Source organism: Rattus norvegicus, chromosome 17 (genome assembly GCF_036323735.1).
Source record: "Rattus norvegicus strain BN/NHsdMcwi chromosome 17, GRCr8, whole genome shotgun sequence".
Lineage (NCBI taxonomy): Eukaryota > Metazoa > Chordata > Mammalia > Rodentia > Muridae > Rattus > Rattus norvegicus.
The window spans coordinates 26,024,359-26,047,018 of NC_086035.1; the positions used below are offsets into that span (position 1 = coordinate 26,024,359).

The 22,660-nt window shown below is 42.7% G+C and overlaps 1 pseudogene; it reads left to right on the forward strand.

Moving 5' to 3' along the window:
- Positions 1–10,894: 10,894 nt before the first annotated feature.
- On the forward strand, positions 10,895–12,809 carry Prc1-ps1 (protein regulator of cytokinesis 1, pseudogene 1; annotated as a pseudogene).
- Positions 12,810–22,660: the final 9,851 nt, after the last annotated feature.

Sequence of the window (22,660 nt, forward strand, 5' to 3'; positions counted from 1 at the left end):
AAGTTGTGATTCATTTGAAAAAATCAACACCTACCCCACCCTACCCCCACGGTAGGTGCCACGTAGCTGAGAGTCTTGCGTTCACAAGTTTAGCACCTTACAAACAAAAAGTCTATAAATTGAAATTCTATTTTAAATTTATTTTATTTATACGAGTACACTGTAGCTGTCTTCAGACACACCAGAAGAGGGCATCAGATCCGGTTACAGATGGTTGTGAGCCACCATGTAGTTGCTGGGAATTGAACTCAGGACCTCTGGAAGAGCAGTTGGTACTGTTAACCGCTGAGTCATCTCTCCAGTCCGTATATTGAAATTCTTAAGTAGACTCTAAAACAGAATGTAAGGTCTAAATTATAAGTGGACTAGTGAAACAAAATAGAAAGAACAGAATGGAAAATAGTTTACAATGTTTGCTGTGAGTCTGGAGCTTCGAGCCAGCCAAATACTAATTACATCGGCAGTGATAAATTAACTGAAATATCTGATGACTCATGGCTTTATTCTACAACTCACGGTTTCACTCTAATTGTACAGTTGAGGACACCTCTTCAGTGGGTATTCAAGTGTGTGCCTAGGCATGGTGGTAGCAGCCTGTTGTGGTTTTGTTATTTGGTTGGTTTTGTTTTTCTTTTAAAAATCCCAAATATTTGGTTTTGCCAAATGAAGATTCAGGAGTCAGACATTGTGGTAAAAGCACACTAGCTCAGAGAGGCAAAGAAAGCACTCAGCTTATCTTCCTCCTCCACCAATGTCCCAGAGGGAGAAACCCTTTCCTCCTTCTCCAGGCTGTCTTAAATAGGTTTCTCCCTTCTCCAGGCTGTCTTAAATACCCTTCAACTCCATGTCCCTCCTTTCTACTTCCTGTGTTCACTCCCGTCAACTGGTTGCTTGCTCCATCTCTTGACCTATCATTGACTTTGTTTAATCCTGTTTACAGAAAGCTCTTTGTGTGGGGGTTAGGGCTGAGCTACATAACAACCTGTTTACAATAAAAGGAAAGCTCTTGGCTTAAAGTGTGTGCTAGGGTTGAGCCACACCACAACAAGAAACAGATTTTTTTTTCCAGTTTACAATCTTAGGGTTTGCAATTCCCCAAATTGAAAATTCTGAAATGAATGCAACATCATTGTACTACACTGGAAAAACTATGTTGGCTTAATAGAACACATTACAAAGCAGTGGAAATGAACTATGTCTTCTTATGTAAATGAATATCCAAAATGTAACATTGAACAAAATAAGTTATAGGAAAAAAGTATCAACATTTAAAGCTAATTCATATTACTTGCATAAGTAAAAAAAATAAAATAAAATAAACAAGAGGTAGGGGTCATCAAGCCGTAATCCCGCTACCATTGAAAAGAAGAGAACGCTAGCAAAAACAAGACTGTTTCAGCAGGAATTAGTCCAAGGTAGTACGTACGTATTATGGAAGCTTTTTAAAGTTCTTGCTTTCTACATGGATCATGAACTTTCATGAGTTCTTTTACATACAAAATTCATTCCACGGTTTTAAAAAACAATAAGCAAAGGGCAGGGGTCAGGAACAGAAAAGGCATTCTGAATCGGAGTGTGTTTGTGTTTGCATGAAAACTCTGATGCGATAACACAGCCCACCTGAGTCATTACCTCTTTACAATAATACTCTTCCTTCCCTGTACCCAGAGCCACAGACTTGGATTCCTGACTGATAAGGGCTCAGTACGGCTGGGACGCCACCTATGTGCTCCTATCGGTACTGCATAAGCTCTGCGTGACTTGTAATATCTAACACAGTCGGAATGGTCATTGGCATGTCAAATCCTGCACTCCTCTGTATCAGGCATTAACACTTTTACACAACGGTAACAAAGTAAACTGTGGGAACAGGGAAGCACAGCAAAACCACAGAGAAAATAGAGCAGCCTGGAGCGAACAACCAAGAACCTGTCCCACACATGCGCTGTGCATTCGCAGACCCTGGGAAAGGACTTTGCTAAAACTATAGGAACAGGAAATAAGTCAAAAGTGTAGTGTGCTAATTAAGTTTCGTCAACTTGACACAAGCTGGAAGCCTGTGGGAAGGGGAAACTTCAATTAAAAAAGTATCTTCATCTGATTGGACAGTAGGCAAGTCTATATATAGGAGTAGTTTTGGGTTTCATGATCCATCTGTGAAAGCCCAACCCACTGTGGGCGGGGTCACCCCAGAGCAAGTGGTCCAATGGAATGCTTAAGAAAGCAGGCTAAGCACAGCATGAGCCAACCAGGAAGTAGCAGTGCCCCATGACTTCTGCTTCAGTTCCTTCGTCTACACTTCTGCCTTGAGTTCCTGTCCTGACTCCCTCTGAGTATTGGGGTGTGAACTGGAAGCCAAGCTTTGAGCCCTGATGTTTATCTTAATGATGGGACACAAACTAAGACGTGGGCCTGCTTCTTACTTCATTACTTCTGCTTCTGAAGAGCAGAGAAGGTACCCAGAGCCTCACCTAGGGCCTGTGGCTGCATTTCAGTCCTTCATCAGATGGCCCAGATGTTTAGTAAGTCACTAAAATGGGGATAAAATGAAAGCACACGGGGTTGGGGATTTAGCTCAGTGGTAGAGCGCTTGCCTAGCAAGCGCAAGGCCCTGGGTTCGGTCTCCAGCTCTGAAAAAAAAAAAAAAAAAAAAAAAAGAAAGCACACTTGCCTTTCAGCCTGTGACAATTATGCAACACACTCAAGCCTCCAGTATCTGTCAGTTCCACATGCACATGCCTGTAGCAAGCTGGTCTAGACTTTGTTCCTGTCTCTATTCTGTAAACGATACAGTGGAGCAATGGCCATTTCCACTGTACAACGAGTTATATACGTCACGTGGAGCTGACGTGCATGTGTGGAGTTCCAGCAAACCTGAGCCATTATCTGTCAGGAATCCCAGAGCGTGGCTCCTGGTATCTGAAGGGTTTCCCAGAAACAGAAATCCCTGGGTATATTGTAGGAAGAATGTAGCCCATCTCAAGTAGTAATAGAAATACTACTCATGAGATGAATTCTCACTAAGTAGCTAGCTTCCAGACTGCCAGGGTTCCAGTTTCCCAGATAAAAGGCTCAGTGTGATATCGCTGAAAAGATCCGTTTAAAATCATGTTTGTGATTTTACATTTATTTGCCGTGTATGAGAGAGAGCTGTGTGCACGAGCAAGTGTGTGCATTGTGTGCAAGTGCATGTATGTGCATGTGTGATGAGTGATGGTGAATGTCAGAGAACAATTTTCAGGAGTGGGTTCCTTCTTTTCTACCATATGAGCTCCAGGGATCGAACCCTGCTCCTCGGGTTTGTTTGCAAGCCCCTTTACCTGCTGAGCCATCGTGCCAGCCCATTGTTTGTCATATTTCTGTCTAAAGTCACAGGCTTTGATTTTGAACAGCTTTAAGAGATGAACACATATCCTAGACTTCATATATTCAGTACCCAGTATAAAACTTTGCGGATAATGACTTCTTAGGAAGTAAATAGTGTCGCGCTGATGTAAATCAAAGGAGGAGAAAGCCACATTACTATAAAGAGGGAAGGAGGCAACACGGGCGTTGGAAAATGCCACAGCTTTTCACTGCTGTGTGGGGAAAAAAACAAAGCAGTATTTTAAAGGCCAAATTTAATGGATTCCCAAGGCCGTGCCACTGTGAAATTATGCTACTGTGGAAGAAGAATTCCAATCAGATCTTCCAAAATGTAAAATATCACGAAAGATAAAGTAATAAAACACAGTATACTTTAAGTGAATAGTCCAATTAGCCAAACACCTGGGAGAACTTGAGAAAGAACATAACTTTATATGGGCCGAGAAAGGGGCGGCCATTAATGTTCACCGCAATGACGGGCCAGAGACAGCAAGCATGTGCTCATGTGACATTCTGGCAAACCCTCATCACCAAGCAGCACCGGCCGTCTGCTCTGACCTCACAAGTCCCCGTATCCACAGCTAAAATCATCCAAATGCAGAAAAATCCAGAGAAACAAAAGCTGTGCTCTGTCCATCTTCAAAGAAGAAGGAATGAGCCTGAAGAACTAGCATTAGCTCAATGTCCAGGGTCACCGTATCGTGTGCTTTAGACACTGACTTGAATATCTATCTGTCAAAATGACGTGTCATGGGAGAAACACATGAGCTCATGGCTGCCGTTCACTGCTAAAATACTGAAGGAGATATTTCTTTTGGAATCCGTATCATAAACACTTTTAGGGCACGTAAAATTATAATTTTCCATTAGTCCTGTTGAATTTTTGATTAATTACAAAATTGTCAAATTAGTTTGTCTTTTTTTTTAATATGTGACTGAGCTGTTTAATTGTCAGAATTATAATATCATTATCCTCTAACAAAAGTGTGGGTTTTTTTTTTTTTTTTGGTTTTTGGTTTTTTTTATTACTATGATTTCTCGACTTGGAATATCAGAAGGCTTTTTCCTTCTGCACTTCCGTTATCGTTCTAGGGTGATCAGAGGTCATATATCAAAGCTAGGTCTCCAAGCTATTACATCTCCCTGTCTGGTTAACCTTATCAGGAAAGCACATGAAAACCAGCCCCACAGATTAGAATTCATCCGCTCCGTGAGTTATCCTGGCCATAAAGGGCTGCACAAAACTGGGATAAATTATGATGGAGACCAGAAATGGGTTACATTAACTCTGGGTGATTGAATTGGGCTGGAAGAGCTGAGTGAGTGTCAAGTCACGGAGTGCAGTGCGGGGGACAGTGGCGCATAGATAAAGAAGTGCGGGCTCAAAGATGCCTGTCATTCAGTTTACTCTGACCCAGCCCTGAAGGAGAATGCTGAAATCGCCAGCTGCAAACACATCTAGACTTCAGGGTCTTTACGAGTAAGAGTGTAGGACGGGCAGGTGTGTCTCAGAACTCTGAATCTTCATCCTTCTACCCTCAGCTCCAATATTTTGAATCAACTCAGATTTGATGCAGACATTATGAGGATCCTAGAAAGATGCCGGAACTCACACACTCGCGTGTAGTAAGAACTCACGAAAATTTGTGAGTGAATTTCCATTAGGGCTGACAGCCCAAAGCACAGTCTTAGAAAACACACCTCTCAGCCTACAGAGTACACGAAGTGATCCCAGCGGGTGTCACTGGTGTTCACAGAAGACACAAATACCCTCCTCTTCTCTGCTGGCACTAAGTTCAGGTAGGAGTGGCTTTGCTAGTAAAATGATAGCCCAAAAGAAAATTGTTAGTGCTCTACAATATTCTGGAGATAAAGAGTTGCTAAATTTTAACAGCGGTGAATGTGCCTGCCAGAAGATGCAGCTTGTGGCTACCTCCCTCCTCATTTCTTGCCACAGTGAGAAATCTGTTCCTCTCTCTGAGACACCCATCCCATCCCTTCCTGCTCTGTCCCTGCATTCCCACGGAAAGTGCAGAACTTCCAAAATGCATTACCATGCAAATGTCTGGGGTGCTTTTTGCCACACATTTATATTGCAAGGTAATCAATAAATTATTATTTCAATATTTATTGGAATCTCAGAATAAGAAAGGAGATGGATTACACAAATTCGTCTTCTGTGATTAATGGACGTTCCAGCAGAAGGCAGCGCTGATGGAGGAGGTCAGTATGCAGACTATATTACTGAATATTTCAGCCCAGGCTGTAAATACAGTGTCTGTTTCTCTTAGGGACTGTCACACTGAGTGCAGTATAAAAGGTAATAAATTTCAACAGATTAATTAACTCTTTGGTTACTGGGGCTGTGTATCACCTACCCTGTCACCTAATAAAAATTCCTTAATGCCAGGACATAAAGAAGGGCCTCTTTGGAAATGAGTTATTAACAGCGTTTCGTGAATAGATGGAGAAATTGTAGCTGAGCCATTTAAGTGTCATAAAGAGCGGCAAAGGCTGCTGGAGGCCTCTGAGGGACGCCAGGCAATACCATAACAATCAAATCTGAGATGGAAGAGGGATTGAGCTGTCCACTCAGAATTTTTATATTGTCAAAGAGCGGCGAGGAAATAATATGATCAAGAAGTGAATTAACCTTGTGTGTGAAAGAAAGGGGATGATCTGGAAATGTCAGTAAAGGAAAAATCGCTCCATAATGCCGACCTTGCCAGAGCACCACACGCACACGCCGAGCGAGGGGCGCCCCCGATGTCTCCGCGCCGTTAAGGAATGATTCCCACCCTCTACCTGTCATAACCCCATTACCTGCTTTCATTTGTACTAGAAATGCACTCGAGGATGAGATTTGACTTTTTCCCTGTTGTAGGCTCACAGAGCACTTACTCCTGTAGACACCCTGTTTTCCGCAGGCTCCCGAAGAGCTAGTCTTTGTCCGGAACAAAAACTCGAAAGATGTGTGCCAGACCCATCTGCCCTCCACCTCGCTCTGCGTTGCTCCGTTTAGCAGCTGGGCTGTGCCCCCTACACATCCTTGAAGATTGTTTGGCCACCGTATTGTAATGCTTTTATTTCAGAGCAAGAGTTTCCAGCAAGTAGAAAACGGTCAATTTCAAATGCTTACCTACTAATTAACGTTCAGGTCTTTCATTTTCTCTCTTGAGGTTAGACTTCAATATGGCACTTGTTAAAAAGCAGTATAGCAGTTCAAAAAGAATAAAAAAATTGGAATGAAGTTTATGTCCTGGTATTTTTTTTTCTGAAGGCAGAACCTTTAGCCTAAGTTATTTAAGAAAACCAAACCCAGTAACAACTAGCAGATAGGTGCTTGGCACGCAAACCATCCTTTGCACACCAGCCTCTGATGTGACCGAGTCATGCAGATATAGGCGGTTGCCCTCGATTAAGATCCTATAAAAACAAGTGTTACTTATTAACTAGGGATCTGCAACGCAGCCAATTCCTCAAGCCACAAAGCTAATTTGAATCCCGCCCTAAAATATTTCTACAGGAGTGTGGGTCCTTAGGCATTTTGTAAAGTTTCCTCATCAAGCAATAGTTAATTAATACAGGACCCAAAAGCTGCTCCTTGGGTAATGTGTTTGCTACAGGAGCATGAGAACCTGAGTTTGTTCCTCTGTGCTGCAGGAGGAGGCTTCTTGTATGATAGTCAAGTGCAGCCCTGGTCTGTGAGTACAGTGTAATGACATTAAGAGTCATGTTTTGTTTGGAGAATTGTAGTATTTGGATTTACCTTCGTCCCCTCGGGTTATCATCTAGCTAGTCCCAGGTTCTTGGTCATGAAAGCAGTGTTGGGTACGGGTTCCATCTCATGGTGTGAGCCTTAAATCAAATTAATTATTGGTTACTCCCACAAGCCACCATTGTGCCTAGCATCTCTTGGAGGCAGTACACCTGGTTTGAATAGGAATGGCCCTAAAAGACTCAGGTGCTGGAATGCTTGCCCATAGGGAATGGCATTATTAGAAGGTGTGGCCTTGTTGTGGTAGGTGTGGTCTCGTTGGAGGAAGTGTGTCACTGTAGAGGTGGGCTCTGAAGTCATATGTGCCCAAGCTATGACCATTGCGAGGCATAGCCTCTCTTTCTGCTGCATATGGATCAAGCTGTAGAACTCTCCTCCAGCACCATGTCTGCCTACACACTACTATGCCTCTCGCCATGATGATAATGACTAACACTCTGTAACTGTAAGCCAGCCCCGGTTAAATGTTTTTCTTTATAAATATTGCCTTGGTCTTGGTTTCTATTCACAGCAATAAAACCATAAGTAAGGCAACAGCACTGGAAATCCAGATAAAGGGTTCGTGGACGGATGAAGGCTCCATGTAGACCCCAGTTCAACATCTCCATCTTCAGTGTAGGTGTTGTCCTCCACAATGGAGGCTTACAGTCAATCTGTGTAGAGCAACCTATAGTCGGGAAGAGCTGGGTTGCTTAGGAATTTCCATGGAACCTCTTTGACCAACAACCCTAGATGCAACTAAACCCTGGCACTGGAAGCTTTGTTTAAAGACAAGAGATGTCCAGTGAGCACTCTGTCTCCCCCAATTATTTGGAGATCTCATTTTGATTGCTTTCACATATGTGTGTATTTTAGGGAGATCCTACTGCATTAAGCTTACACACTACCCCTCAAATACCATCCAGTTTTAGCTGTCTCTCACCATATCCTCTCACAACTCCTTTCTCCCCTCCCTCTCCTCACTTAACCATCCCATTCCAGCCACTTCTCCATCCATCCGTCCATCCGTCCATCTGTCCATCTACCCGTCTGTCCATCCATCCATCCATCCATAACTATCCTTCCCATTTCTCTTCTAATGAGATCGATCTGTTCTCTGTAGTCCCTCAGTTTGTACTCATCCACAGTCATTATGCAGAGAGTGAGAGACCTTGGAACATCAGCCCTAAATGGGACGCCCTCTCCTCAGGTCTTCTGTGCCTATATTACAACTCAAGTTTAGTGTGCTTGATGGTATTCCTGGGTGCGTGAACGAGTGACAAGTGAGCCTCGGATTCCTGCGTCCTCCTCTTGAGCAATCCTTCCTCAGTGGGTTCCTACTGTCCAACCTGATGTGGTAGCTTTTGTTTTATCTTGTGTATTATTCTGTTATACTTTTAAAAAATGAAGGAGAGAGAGAGAGAGAGGGAGAGAGGGAGAGAGAGAGAGAGAGAGAGAGAGAGAGAGAGAGAGAGAGAGCCTGCCTAGCCACTAGGGAAAAGATTAACAGTTTATAGCTGAACTGTCGCCAGTAGAGTGACACTGGGTATATATATCAACCACTCCAGGGCAGGAGTAGTTCTACATATAATTAACTCCATAGGTTTTGCTTTTGTTTTTGTGTTTTTACTTATGATTTTGGTGTGTTGTGAGTGTGTGTGTGTGTGTGTGTGTGTGTGTGTATACACGTGCTTTTATTTTGTTATACTTGGGTGCTTTTTGTTCTTTTGGGGTGTGGTATTATTTCATTTTCTTAGTTTGGGGTTTTTCATTGCGTTGGGTTTTTGTTTTGGGGTAGGGAGGAGGAGAGGATTTGGAAGGACTTGGGGGAGAGGAACAATATGATCAAAAGATATTTAAATTAAATGTTTTAAATAAGAAAAATACAATTAAAAGTGGGGAAAAAAACAAAAAAAGAAAAACAACGCTGAAGGAGGATGTGGTACTGCAAGTCAGTCTTCCTGGAGCATAGGAAGATGGGAGGCTCCCTGCACGCTCCCAGGCCACTGAGCCTGGTGTAAGTCCATGGTGAACAAGAGACCCTGTCTCAAAAGAAGCAAGGGATAAGGACTGACACCTGCGGTTGCCCTATGACTCCAACAGAAGAGCTGTGAGCTGCATGCACCTGTACTCACACACATGCACCTACACACACACACACACACACACACACACACACACACACTATTAATGAACAGATCCATTTAATACCAACTTGGACAACTTCCCCATGAATATATTTCTATACTAAGCACTCACCTTAAATTCTACATAAAACGATTCTTGTGCATTTGGGGCGTGGTGCAGGTTTTGACTCCTTCAGCTGTCCCTTACCCGTCTACATGGTTGGTCGTTCTTTTCTGTGTGGGAGCATCACCACTCGCCCACTCATCTCAGCACACATACCTTAACTGCCCTCTTCTGATCGTCCCTCTACACTTAGCCCCGTTCTCTCCTTCAGGAAGACTGCTCTGAGTTGTTCTCACTATCTGACTTCACTTCTTCCCCCAATATCCCCACCCCCAAAGAACCCGCTCTAACATGCCAACCCCCAGAAACGGCTGCACTAAATCCAAAGGTCACTTTTATGCCTTCATTTTGTTCAACCTTTAGCAAACAGGACACAATTACCCACCCACGTGCTGTTTCCTAGACAATTACTCCCTGGCTAGCTGCTTCCTGTTACTCTCTCTCCATCCTGCTTGGTTTTCCTTCTTGTTCCTTGCCCTCCTCTCCCCAGCTGTCAGTTACTGAAGCTGTTTAGATCCTGCTGTGGGTTTCCTTCTGTTGTTATCATCCACTCCCGTGGTCAAGTCATCAATTAAATAGATACAAAAAACCATCCTTTGCTGATCTTACATACTGACGCCACAGCAACAAATAAAAGAAAACTTTAAGTATACCAGGCTGGCCATAAGCTGTTTGTATAGCTGAAGATCTATGAATTCTGGGAAATGGGCATACACCAATGCACCATGCAAACAAGATCGAACCCAGCCCATGCTCTCATTCTTATCTCTTCTTGGTCCATATCTGAATGTCAACCTGATACCTGTGATATGCCAACTAGAAGTCTTTCAGGCTGCTCAGATTAAACAGATACAAATTGGAACTCTTGACTTCCACGAATGACTCCTGGTCTTCCCCTCCCTACACACACACACACACACACACACACACACACACACACACATACACACACACACACACCACTTTCATCCATGACCTTCCATCCAATTCCATCATCCCAAACTTGTTCTCTTCTATTCTGCCTCTTTTCATGCTCATCTTGAGGCCACTGATTGACATGTTTCCAGGTCTAGCTGCTGTGACTGGGAGATTTTTCTTTGTCTCTAAAAAGATCATTGTTCTGTGCTAGGGAAGATTCAAACTTACAATTGTGTGGTTCTGTGAGGAAAACTTAGTGAGGATGGGGTAATGTTTCTATTTCCGTTTGCTACCAAGCAACTTCTATTACCTGGGGGTTATTTAGCTTACAATCCCAGATTATTCAGTCCAGTGTAGCAGAGAAGTCACAAAGGTAGGAGGTTGAGGAAGGTGATCACATAACATTCACATCAGAAACAATCAGAGCAAGGAATGCATCCCAGCATTCAGGTCACTCTCTCCTTTTGATTCACTATAAGACTCCACTCCCAGTGGAGACTGACTCAAGGTGAAGGCTACTGTGGCTGGTTACTTTCTCTGTCCTGCACATTGCAAGTAGAGGGTCTTGATTCTGGATGGCTTGGAGCATCTGCCATGAGAAGTGAGGTACTAGCAGACCAGTCCATTGTATGCCTCCAGAAAGCTCTAACTCACCTTCGGGAGAAACGGGAATTAATTGGGATTCCAGAGGAACAGAGACTACAAAGAACTGACGTGGTAAAGAAGCATATAATGGATCTTCTGGGTAGCACGATTGCTGAAGAGGAGAGCCCGTGAGGAAGGCTTCTCAAGAGCATATCCACCTGTCAGAAGGAGCTGAGTACCCTGTGCAGTGAGCTACAAGTGAAGCCATTTCAAGAAAAGAAACAACTGTCTTGCAACTAGAAAAAGATTTGCACACTCAAATAGAATTGATGAGAAAACAGAAAGAGGAGAGTAAGTGGGAACTTAAGTTAAAGAGCAAGATCAAGAACTCTGTGAAATTCTTTGTTCGCCTCCCTGGGATGTGGACAGCACCTCTGTCCCCACCTTAGAAGAGCCAAACCTATTCTGACAATGTGCGGCAACTTTGAGGGAAACAAAGGAATTGAGGCATGAACAATTTGTCAATGTTAAGAGACAAATCATACTGCATGTGGAAGAATTAGAGCACACTCTGATACAAGCTTTGCAAGAGATGTGGTGTATGAAGGTGAGAGCGCCTTTTGTTTACTACTGGAGAACACTGCAGCATTACAAAAGCTGCTAAGGCAGCCGGGAGTGAAAAAAAATCACAAAGTGAAGCAGAATGCGAGGGGCTCCTGATCAAATCCGAGAGCTCTGGGATAGGTCACCTTAAGAAGAGAGAGCTCTGGGATAGTACCTTAAGAAGAGAGAGAACCTGTGGCTGCAATTATGACTGAGTCAAAAACGAAAATCAGGAATGCGCTGAAATAAGAAGTGCATTGGTTAGAAGAACTGAAAATGCAGAGCATAAAGCAAGTGATTGAGTGCATTCGAGTGGAGCTGGCTCGGTTCTGGGACCAATTTTTTCTTCTTCTTCCATTTTTATTAAATTGGGTATTTCTTATTTACATTTCAAATGTTATTCCCTTTCCTGGTTTCCAGGCCATCATCCCCCTAACCCCTCCCACTCCCCTTCTATATATGGGTGTTCCCCTCCCCACCCTTCCCCCATTACGCCCCCCAACAATCCCGTACACTGGGGGTGAACAATAATGCCAACCAATCAGAGCTTCCAGGGACCAATGTTTTTATAGCCAGGAACAGAGGCAGGCTTTTGGCCTTTACTATTCTGAGGACTACACAGAAAACCCTCTCCATCTTCATGACGTTGAGATTATAAGGTTAAGAAACTACTACAAAGTTCACAAGGTAATGTTTGAAGGGGTCCAGGAATGGGAAGAGAGCTGTAAATTTTTCCTAGAGTTTGAGAGAAAAAGCTTCAGATCCAAGTCAGTTTACAAACCAAGGCAGGTGAGGTGTCTTTTAAAAGAAGACAAGGAATGAGCAAAGCTCCAGAAAACACTCCCTAAGCTAGAAGAGGAGTTGAAAGCACGGATTGAACAATGGGAACAAGGGCACTTGACAGCATTTGTGGTGAACAGGCAGAAATTCATGGAGTATGTTACAGAGCGGTGGGAATTACATCAGTTGGAGAAAGAGCGAACCAAACAGGAGAGACAACTAAAGAACAAGATCCAGACAGAGATGCTGTATGGCAATGCTCTCTGGACACCTAGCAAAAGACCAGGACAGACTCCCAACGAGTCTGGCAAAGTACGCAAGATGACTCTACAACCATGTCTAGTGCTACACCCAATAGTAGCATTTGGCCTGTCCTTGCTGGATCAGTGTACCATTCACCCATGTCTCGATTACCCCCTTCTGGCAGCAAGTCAGTAGTCACTTCTATGTGTTCTGGAAAGAAAACACCTAGAGCTGTCCAGCTTAGGGTCAAGAAGGAGAACTTAGACCTCAGTGGTCCAAGAGAACTTTCAAAGGCTTCCAGATCTGATGCTACTTCTCGAATTCTCAATTCGACCAACATCCAGTCCTGAGACTCCTTATCCAGTTAGCCAGCTGTGGCTTCCTGTGCCTAGACTGGGCTGACGTATGTGAGGGGTGATTTAATACATTTTCATCAGATTAGATGTTTTGCAACAGTCTTGGGCAGGTTCTGTTAACTGCACCTGACTTAGACATGAGCACAATAGTTGGAAAGCCTTTGCAGGCACAGTGAGTCCACAGAGACTTGTTTTTGAGTCAAGAGAGCCCTTAAAGGCTGGTTATGATAGTTAAGTACAAGTTTTAACATCTGGTAGCTAATTCTCTTCTCTACCCCATAAATCTAAAGAATTCTAAATCTAAAGAATGATCAAAGATTTGTCTTATTTCAATACCATATTGGGAAATGAAAAAAAAATATTGTGTTCAGCTTTGGGGTACAGCATACGAGACATGAAGTAATTCTGGCTTGTAGACTTGGAATTAACATCTAAAAATATATTTATTTTGTTCATGGATATTCTATTAATGCTGTAGCTATGGTAGCTTTGATCTTACCCAGAGGCCTGTACCTGCCACTATCCCAATGAGGATTGCTTGGGGTTCAGCATTTGAGATGGCCTGACCTGCGGCCAAAGAGTAGCAGTGACAGTGGTTTCTGTAGTGCAGTCTCTGAGGTATGTGTGCGTGTGAACACACATGCTTGTCTGACCTTTTGGTTTTTCTCCAGTCTTCCATCCCTGTGCTCACTAGCCTAGTTTATTCCTTGTAGTTAACCAAAAGAGGCTATCTGGGTGGATTGGGCGATTCTGTCATGGGCTCAGCAACTTTGCACATCTACAAGTTATCCATGTAATCATGTCCACAACGAAGCTCTTTCTATGCCTACCCAATTCATCACTACTCTTCCCAAAGGCACTATTACTTATTCTTTCTCTGTCTGTGCCAGTTCTGCCAACACAGTAAATGATTCTTTAAAACTTGGTCTGTGTCAGTATATTGTTTACTCATACATATACATATACATGTACATGTACATATACACATACATGTACATATACATGTGTGTGTTGTTGTTGTTGTTTTTAAATATATTAAAATAAAATGTATATAGTTAGCTTTCAAAAAATACTCCAGGCCCAGGGAATGGGGCTGCCCATGGTAGGCAGGTCCTCCAAACATCAATCAACATAATAAATATAGTCCCTCACAGACATTCCTTGAGGCCAATCTAATGAAGTTAATTCTTCATTGAGACTCCCTTTCCAGATGACTCTAAACTTCCACAACTGTCACATACCAACAATGGTATGCACATGGATACGTGTCTTGAGTGAATAAGTAGAACACAGGCTTGACTAACCCCAAAGTCGTCCTGCCTCTGCAGTTGGTGTGCCTGAGTGTTCTTCTTAGGTGCCATCCACCTTGCACTTTGATAGTCTTTCACTGACCCAAGGCTTGCCAATGAGACTGGCTTACCACAGAGTCTTGGAAATCCTCATGTCTCTTCCCTCAACAGTGGTTCTATAACTGTATCCCATACCAGTATTGTTATATGAGTTCTGACGTCAGACTTAGGTCCTCGTGCTCCCATAAATAGCACTTAACAGACTGAGCCACTTATCACATGATCTAACAAAGTCCACACTGGCTTTAGAAATTTGTAATTTGTTCTCATGCCACTGGAGTTAAATGTCTTCCAATCATCTCCCCTTCATATATTTGCATAACAAATCACCTCAAACTCAGGGACTTAGACCAGAACTTTAGTATGTCTCAGTTTACAGTTTAGTATCTACTGTTGGCAAAGGCCTCATTTCCCGACCATCGGAGCTGATTAGAGACCTCAACCATGGCAGGTGGCTTTTCTGAGTGGCCTTCCAAGTGTGAGGGAGCTAAGACTAAGCTATCTTCTTTAGGACCTAACCTCACAAGTCACAGAGCTTCACTCCACCACATTCTATTGACTTAGAGGAATCACTAAGTCTCAACCAGACTTAAAAATTAATCCGCCATTTAGGAAGAAGTTTGGAGACATTTTAAATCGCAGGTGCTTTTTAGTCACTGTGGTCTTGTATTTCCTAGAATTTACTATCTTTTCTGCCTCCAATGTCTCCACACATGCATCTGCCTTTCTAGAGGGCATTCTCTAGCTCACTGTACCTGAACACTGCTCCCCACCACCACCAACTGATGTTGTGTATTTCCCTCAGATATTTCAAATGGAGGACTCACTGTGGCTCATTTATGATCATATCCACAGTCTGTGTCTTTTAGAGAACAGGCATGCGTGCACACACACAGAGAGAGAGATAGAGGGGAGGGAAAGAGAGAGGGAAAGAAGGAGGGAGGGAGGGAGGGAGGGAGGGAGGGAGGGAGGGAGGGGGAGAAGGAGGTGGAGAGGGAGAGAGAGGGGTTTGTGAATGAACAAGTGGAGAAAGGTATAAGGTATGCATTCACAAAATGTTTTTAAAGAACTACAAAGCAAAGCCACTCAGAGGAAAATGTCGAAGATGATAAGGTAGTTAATAAGCTTAATGTGAGAAGTGACATTACAGTTCTCTTTAAAATATTTAAGGGGCTACTGTGAGGGAAAAGATTAAGTTTATACTTTATAATTCATGGGGCTGAATTAGAACAGATGAGTAAAAATTATGGGAAAACAGAGCTTAGTTGAATAAAAGATGGAGCTTTGTAATGACTAGAGCGATCTGAAAAAGAAGCCAGTTCACTTCCCAGAGCAATTGTCCTGTCATTCAAAATATTTAAAGATAAGTAAGCTATAACCAATCTGCCTGCACTGTAAGAGGGAAAAAAATGCAGATCCAGAGAAAGGCTGGACTAGAAATATTTTTACACCCCAAGACCAGTGATCTGATTCCTTGGGGAGTCAATGACCTTTTCACAGGGGTCACAGACTAGATATCCTGCATATCAGATATTTAATTACAATTCATAACAGAGCAGAATTATAGTTACAAAGGAGCAACAGAAATAATTTTATGGTTGGGGGGCATCACACGGGGAACTATATTAAAAAGTCACAACATTAGGAAGGTTGAGAATCACTGATCTGCAACTTCACGCAACTTTTCCTGGGGAGATATAAAACAATACACAAGTGCGTATGTGTGGGCACATGCACACACTCATCTACTCACCCCAGAAAGGGAATCCACACCAGATGAAATACAGAAGCCACTAAAGTCCAGTTTGGAGAGCCAATAGGTTTTATTAGGTTACGGGAATGTAAGTGAGGGGTTCCTCAGGGAGCAGAAGTGACTGAAAGACAGTTGCACCTCCAAAGTCCACCCCAACATGGGTGACAGTTTACAAAAGCTGGGAACCTGAAGCACACAGCACAGCTGTAAGCAGCTCAACAAGTTGAAAGGTATCCAGCTTAGCAGGCTGGAGAGTGGTCTTTCTAGTTGACCAGTTGGTCTGGCCTCTTCTGGGAAGTACAGCTGGTCTTTGTTCTTCTGGACAGTTCACCTGGTCTCTGCTTTTTGGCTGAGATCAGAAACAGCATGCACCTGTCTTTACTGCTTATATACTCCTGAGGAGGAAGGGTCTTAGTGAATCTGGTTAATTTCTTGGACTTCCGAAGCTATTTTGAGTTGTTTACTTCCTGTCTTAAAATTCCCCTGAGGGATGGAGGGAAGACCTCCCACTAAAATACCCTGTTGTTTCACCTGCTTGTAAGTTACCTGTCATAAAATACCCTGGTGTTTCACTTTCCTTTCCATGCCATGTCTTAAGAAGCTTCAATCCAGGATGGAAGGGTTTCATCCTGGGAGGAAACCACTACAAAACAGATACCTTTAAAACACACACACACACACACACACACACACACACACACACACACCCCTATTAAAATTGCTAATGTTTGAGTGAGGTAGAATAGAAAGAAAATTATAATCTAAAAGATGTATTTTTACTTATGACTTAAAATAACTTAGTTATGCAGAAAAATTTAAAAACATGTTTATTTTTGTGATTATAAAAACTGTATTTATTTTTAAGATCTAAATGCCTCAGGTTTCTTCAATATAGGTACCAGACTTGGAGCTCAAGAGGCTTTGATTAAACTCCTCACTATGAAGCACATTTTAAAATATATCTGGAAGTAAACAAACTAACATTTAATTTCTACTCATGCATTGAACCATAACATTTCTACCCATGCATTGAACCAACCTTTTAAAATTAAATAAAAGAAAATTATTCTTTAAAAAAAATAGAAATATTCTTCGTGGGTAAATTAAGCAACCTAGAGTACATTTATATGCACTAGAATATTATATAATTATAAAAACAACTAAGGAAAAGCCTGGCAGTATAGAACTGTAACCCCAGCTGCTCAGGGCATTGAAGCAGGAGTATTAATCACAAGTTTAAGTCCAGCCTCAAATAGAGTAGTTCAAGGCTGGCCTGGACAGTTTAGTGAAGCCTTGTCTCAAAGCAAAGATAAGGGAGAGGGCTGAGAGATGCTCAGTGGTAGAGTGCTTGTAAGCATATGTGCACTTTTATGCTTAATCCAAAAAACAGAGCCACAAAGTGCTGGAAAGTGTAAATGAGCATTTCAAGAAGACAAAAAACAAAACCAAGCTATAGATTGCATGATTCTAATAACATGATCATCTTTTTTAAAAAAAAGACACGGTAAAACTGTCTAGATAGTTAAAAACTCAGTTACTGCCCAGAGCTCACAGGCAAAGACGGTTAGAGAAGGAAATGACAGAGGGCACCTAGGGCAAGGGGGTTGTTCAGCACAATATTCTCTTGATGGCGTTCTCATCACTGTACATTTCTCCAGACCCATGATGCACAGCACCAAGTGCATTCCCTTAATGTAAACTGTAGATTTGAACCAACAATAATGCGTCACACTGCCTTGTCAGTGTAGCCTTGGCAGCATGATAATGTAAAGTCTAAAAGCTTTACTATCTGCTCACCTTCTGGTGAGGCACATAGATTTTATGCTCTACATAAAATAAAAGATACTTAAGTGTAGGCTGTTTGAGTCAAGTATTTATGTGTTTGTATCAAAAAGAGAAAGAATCTGTAATAAAGTATAAGAGACTAGATTCCAAATTTGCAGGATTGCAGAACTTGGAGAAAAATTGATGATCATAACTGGAGAAAATAAATGAAAACTCAAAAAGGATGAATGATATTGGTGATGTCCTTTCTACTGCCAATGATAAATACAATAATCATGTAGGACAACGCATTAGTCTAGTTTCTGTTTCTATAACAAAACACCTGTATGGCAATGCCACATAAAATATCTGTATACCAGTCACACTAGCCACAGTCATGAACTGCTGTGGGCCCATGAAAAGTATTCTTGTCTGTTGGGAATGGAGTACCAAAGAGACTTGTAGCTCTCAAGTGCCCTTAACAGATTGGCATGGTTATACAAAGAGCAGTGATCTGGACAAGGTCATCTTAGGGTCAGGAACCTGGAGGGGATCTCTAGTTGGGATCCACAGTCTAGGGTCCCACGTACAGTAGCATCCTAGAGGATTTTCACTCAATATCTGGCTATGACCTCATGGCACAGTCCATTTTGCCTTGGAAAGCCACCCTACACCCAGAAGAACAATGTCATATCTCAGTTTAGTTGTAATTCCACCTTTGTAGCCACATAAACATATTTTCTTAATTATTTGAAGACAATACAGTACAGTTGTTGGACATATGTGTCCTTTGGTTCTTTCTCCATCGTCCGTTTCAAAGGAATAATTGGTAAAACTGAATGTCACAATTGAATGCAGAATGACTGCTTAGACCAAACTATATATGAAAATATGAATGTAGGAACAGCTCTAAGTAGTACACAAATGTGTGTGTGTGTGTGTGTGTGTGTGTGTGTGTGTGTGTGTACCAAAAATTAACTTATGCACAGCAGGCAGGCAAAGGACACACAGAGGCCTGTCTGCCGCCACACAACACAGGCAACACAGCAAGGGAGGAAGAAGACATCCAGAAACCCATCCACCACCATGCCATTCTGAGCAGGCAGGGAGAGATGCCCAGAGACCCACCTAGCAATGAGATAGGCTGACTCCATGACAGGCTTCAAATTGGCAGTTCAGGAGACTAGGCCTAAATTTCTGTTTCCAAGAACTGATCAAGTCCAGGCAGGTCAGTTACTGAAAAAAACCCCAGGCCTCAGGCAACCAGTCAGAAACTTCTCTGCCTACTGCCCTGCCATCTGGCCTGAGGCAAGGGCAATGAATCAGTTTCCAGACTTCCTCAGCAACAGTTTCCAGACTTCCTCAGCAACAGTTTCCAGACTTCCCCAGCAACGGTTTCCAGCCCCCCACACTTCAACAATGGTTCTAGAATGTCCCTAGAGATAAAGCCAACAGATTAACACAAAGGTCATCTACCCCTTTTCCTCAGAATTCCCCTAATGTGCTTTAAATTGAGGCTGTGAGCTTACTAGGGCACCTCTATCTTGGTAGATGGTAGGCTCCAGCATGCTATACTTCTACAGAATAAAATGCTCTTTGCTTTTGCATAGTACTTGAGTCCAGGCATCCTTCTTTGGTGAATCATGGAGCCTTACACTGTGACACACATGGGTGTCCTATAGATACCTAGGGGCAAAGGCAGAGCAGGTCACCCAGAGGCCTGACAGCTGTGAGGTCCACCCACAGGAGGAGCCACTACAATGTGCAAGTATGAGGTAGATAGAAGAGAGAGGAAGAGAAGCAGAAGAGTTTGAGCACTGTAAAGAGAGGGGGAACAGAAGATCAAGGCTGGAGAGGAATAACTTATTATGAGCAGCCAGCCCTGCCACCTGAGGCCATGGTGAAGTCCCAGTCTGTGGTGCTGAGGGCCACACCTGGGTCCATGGTCATGCAGGGGAAGGGGTCTGAGTGGATGTCTGTGGCTTGTACTACCAGTAGAGACCATGTGTGTGTTCCCACTCTGGGCATCCTCCTGGGACCATGTAGATGTCCAAGGACTATGCAGATCTGGCCCCGCACCTCACTGGCTGCAGCATCCTGGGCCTCCTCACCTTAGCAGCACTGTAGAGTTGGCTCTGAATGATGGGAGGATTAGGGAAGGGGATGGTGTAGGTGAGTGGGCTCAGAGGACGTGAGCACTGGATTGCTGGCCTAGCGCCTCACTGGCTGCAGCAACTTGGGAGAGTGCCTCAACTGGGCAGCACACTGCAGCAAGTTCTGGTGGCACTGGAGTCCAGGTGAGCCCCTGGAGAGCTGACTCTGCCCCCTACTGTGACAGCTTTGAGTGAGCTGGCCAGGACAGTGCTGGAAATCCTACCCTGCTGATGAGAATACCAGAGAGCCAGCAGGCTGACCAACTTAGCTACCCCACAGACCCAGATCTGGGGCTTTGAGTTGGCCCACCCCCAAATCCACATCATCTATGAAATGTTGGAGCATGTGAAGGGGCCAGAGCTGCTGATCCAAAGCTGCGGGATCTCCATGACACGAGGTGGAGTCTCAGTGAAGATCCAATATTGATAGTGTAGCAGAAGCCAGAGTCCTCAAACCAGACCAATGAACATTTGCAAGTAAAAAGATGTGGACAAAGGGGTATACTGTGGGGCACACTAGAGCTTCCAAGATGAGATGTTTTCTATGCTTTCCTTTGTCCGCAAGGGCAGAGGGCAGATATGAAGGGACAGAGAAATGAGTGGGACTGGGGTGCATGATGTGAAACTCACAAAGAATCAATAAAAGTTTTTTTAAAAAGGAACTTATTTCTTCTCTCCTCTTCCCTGTTCTCTTGTCCTCTTCCCCTTTGTCCCTGTCCCTTCTCTCCCCATTCCCCTCTCTGCTTCCCTCCACGTGCTCATGGCTGGCCTTTATTCCTCTCCTCTTCTATTCTTCTTCTCTCATTAAACCTTTCCACGGGGGAGGGGGGAGGAACTTCTTACATGCTGCACAATTTAAACAGGTTTTTTCACCTATAACCTAAAAGGAATCTCAAAAATGTAACTTTAGATAAAGGGAAGATACAGAAGGTCATCCATTTTATGAATATCTTACGTTTTTAAAAAGTAAAAGCATTGGCTGGCATTTCTTATGCATATGCTATTGCAGGAAGAATATGAACCTCCAAGTTCCATCAGCTGCCACAGGATAGGAAAATTCAAAGAACTAAATGTGTGATTAGACTTTTACCACTTGTGCTTTGATAATACAAATTTTAATTATGTGAATATGTTTTAAATGTAATTTTACAATTATAAATAGCAAGTAGACTAAGAAGGTTACAAAATACATGCTGAATTTAAAGTCTCATCAGTGGATAAATCATGGCTGTTGAACCCTCTTTGTCCTTCAGTGTCATTTACCGGCTTACTTCTTGACTGTAAGGAGATGACATGATCTAGTTTGATTCAGTCCTTAAATTGTTCTCCGCCATGAAAGACAAACCAAGACATAACTACACATGTACAAATACAGAAGTAAAATAAACCCCCCATTTGTCTGCATTTAATAGTATTGTCTTTACATTTTCATCCTTTTGCAAATTTCGTCTAGAATGACACCATATGACAGACTAGAGATTTCATGAAAATGTAAAACTGTGAATGATATCATGGGTGCTTTCAACAATGATAGTGGACCTGCTCTAATAATTACCTCACTACCTGCTGCACATAAGCCCAAGCATGAAGACCAAGGGTAAGAAGAACACCATCTCCTTCATTACAGCGGGGTGAAGTGGAACAAATCCGATGCTGCCATTCCTCTTTACTCCAAGCTATGTTGGTCCCAGCAACCTTTTCTTTTTCTAGAGGAATCCAATAGACTTACGTTATAAGAAGGCATATGAAGTAACATTTTCATTCTGTATCACAGAACCTAAATGCCTAGTGAATACATGTGATTCATAGCATTTCTATCAGAAACACTGGCTTGTGTTGTCACTAAGACCTAAAGCATATCAAAGTAATCACAATGTGGAGAGACAGGCAGACATATATACATACCATATATACATACATATACATAAATGCATACACATATACATACACACAAGCATATACACATGCATACATGCACATAAACACACATACACATATATACAATACACACAAACACATATACATATATACATATACATACATGCACATTAACACACATTTACATATATGCATATGTATTGATTGCATAAACATATACAGACACAGATAGAATAAACATATATACATACATACACATATATAGACATAAATATAAACCACATATAAGTACACGTACATACACAAATATACATAAACATACTTATACATATGCCTAGATACACATTAACACATATATGCCTAGGCCTGCAGGGATTCAGTGGAGACCTGGGAGGGGGCAAAAGAATGGGGGACAGGAGGTGCAAAGGAGAGTAAATCTGTGTTCTGATCAAGCTCTCAAACTTGAGAAAACAGTGGCCTATAAAGACCAGCAGGGGACCTGGGGAAGGTCACCCAGGACCCAGGACCAATTTCACTACTGTCACCACTCTCCCTAAAGCCCTAAACCGTAAGTTGCAGGTACAGTCTGATAAGAACAGATGGCTGGAGATGGAAGTTGTAAAAGTGGTAAGAACGGACACTAGTCCCAGAGGGTGTAAGTGGGCTTGATAGTCCTGAAACATTCCTGAGACAGAGGTTGTGTAAGCGGCTTGGCTCCCGGCACATATACACATACACATAGATCTAGTAAATACCTAATTCCTAATGAGTACATTTAAACACTTTAAACACATGCATACACATAATCACATATACATACATATACATATGCATATACACACATACACCAAGTGGTTACTTTGTGAAATGTTATTGTTATCAAGTTAAACTCAAGGCACAGGGTC